The 2,121-nt window shown below is 47.7% G+C and overlaps 1 pseudogene; it reads right to left on the bottom strand.

Moving 5' to 3' along the window:
- Positions 1–248: 248 nt before the first annotated feature.
- On the bottom strand, positions 249–854 carry LOC142838391 (rRNA N(6)-adenosine-methyltransferase METTL5 pseudogene; annotated as a pseudogene).
- Positions 855–2,121: the final 1,267 nt, after the last annotated feature.

Here is a 2,121-nt window from a genome sequence, read left to right as displayed (position 1 = left end):
CAGCCTGGGCTACATGGAGAGCTCAGACCAGCCTGGGCTACATGGAGAGCTCAGAGCAGCCTGGGCTACATGGAGAGCTCAGAGCAGCCTGGGCTACATGGAGAGCTCAGAGCAGCCTGGGCTACATGGAGAGCTCAGAGCAGCCTGGGCTACATGGAGAGCTCAGACCAGCCTGGGCTACCTGAGACTCTGTCTCAGATGAAAAAGAAAGAAATCTCAGCACTAGGTCAGCAGGACCACAAGCTGCATTTGTGGTTTTTGTTTGTTTGTTTTGTTTTTTAGTAAGCATTGTTTTTATTCATCTTAGTTAGATTTTAAGCTGCTTTTTGTCTTCAGAAGCTTTTAAAAAGAAAAGCGAATTAGGTCCACTTCATTGTCCACTGATTTCTTTTTATGAGAGTTGGATAATGCTGGCAGGTCATATCGACGCTCTGCAATAATGTCAGTCTTGACTTTCCATTCTGCAGCTTTCTTTTGAACGTGTTCTCTAGTTGAGGATTTGTGTAAAGAATATGCTGCTGCTCTTGCCATTCCCAAAGCAGTCTTCAGGAAAGCCATATCTGTAGCTTTATTATGTTTGGTTCCAAAGGGAGGATTCATAATTACGGTATCAAATAATTTGGACATTCTGTTACATAACGAGCACACATCACACTGAATCATACCCACGTTTGTTAACTCAAACTCTTCCTCATTCCGAGTAAATATTTCCAGTGGGTCTTCGTCTATGTCAAATCCAACACAGCCCTGCTCCTAACATCGCAGCCCCGATGCTAAGTACTCCAGAACCGCATCCTAGATCTGCAACCACTTTATTTTCAATGTCATCATATATTATGGATTGTATACAGCATGCATGCTCACGGAGATCACCGCTCCGGGCAGTGGGGAGATGCAGGATTACATGACGAAGCAACCTGAAGGTCCTCGCAGGCCCTCCCCACAGCGCTGGAAGTGCCAATGCGCACCCACAATCTGCGTTTTAATAGTCAAAAATCTCCAGGGGATCCCCAGTTGGTGGCACCTTGACATTTGAGATGTGACCTTAGAGCATCACCTACAACCTTTCTCTAGCTGTGCCTACATCTGTGCTGTGACCCCTCTTAAAACCCAGGGACCACCAGAGAAACCCCCTCATCCTGGGGAGGGCGAACAAGCTCAGAAGAGTGAGTGGAGAGGGGGGGAGACTCAGCACATGGATCTAGAAGAAGACAGAATCAGGCCTGTGATGGAGGCTCTACCTGGAGGGGCCCTTGACTAACGACCCACAGGATCCCCATGAGCCCAGGGTGGGGCTTAAAAACTGTCCACGGACCTGCTTAGGACTCGTCCCTTTTCCTCCAAGTCCCACTGGGGCATCTGTAAGCAAGGCTGGGAGGAGGAACAACGTCCCTCTTTCCATCTGCCCTGCCCACTTTACAATCTTCTGTTCCGTGCACTCATCACTCCCCGTTTTTAGCATACAGCTCTCCCCGGTGTTTTCATGCCCTTGTAGATTCCTGCCAGTGAAGTTTTGGCTAACCCAGAGTTAACTCCATCTGCCCATCTGTTGCTTCAGCCCCCTTTCCAACTGGGCAAAGTAACATAGTGACAGATCCCAGGGGTTCAGATGGGGACATCATGTTTGTTAAACGACCTAGCAGAAGTTAAATAATGGCCTCTTGTCTCTCTGTCTCTCTCCTTTGTTCTGATAGGTAGGGTTGTGGAGGGAGGAGCTTATAGCAATGCAATTTTGTTGGAGGGGGGTGTTCCAGTATATGAAGCAACTGGATCCTAAGTGAGTGCCCCGGATGCAATTTTAGAAAACAAAATAGTTTTTGCAGTGTGAAAAAAAAAAAAAACCCTGAACTTTCCAAACCTCAACCGTGGGAGCTGCCTGGATCATCACCTGCTTAGATTCCCCTGTCACTGCATTCAAGCTAAGCAGGACCATGTCTAAGTGTATTTCCTAAGTGGCTTTTTAAAAATTGCAATGGTGGGGGGAAAAGATTGGAAAGCTCAAAATATAGATACCCACCAGAGAAGATGCTTCCTCCGTTTCCAGGCCCCGGGAAGCAGAGCGTGCTGGATTGACAGCCTTACCCCTCGCTTGTCTGTCATAGTCGCTGCTATTGTGGAATC

The sequence above is a fragment of the Microtus pennsylvanicus genome, chromosome 19 (genome assembly GCF_037038515.1).
Source record: "Microtus pennsylvanicus isolate mMicPen1 chromosome 19, mMicPen1.hap1, whole genome shotgun sequence".
Classification (NCBI taxonomy): Eukaryota; Metazoa; Chordata; class Mammalia; order Rodentia; family Cricetidae; genus Microtus; species Microtus pennsylvanicus.
The sequence above is the reverse complement of the archived record's forward strand: the minus strand, read 5'-3'. Positions and strand labels throughout refer to the sequence as shown.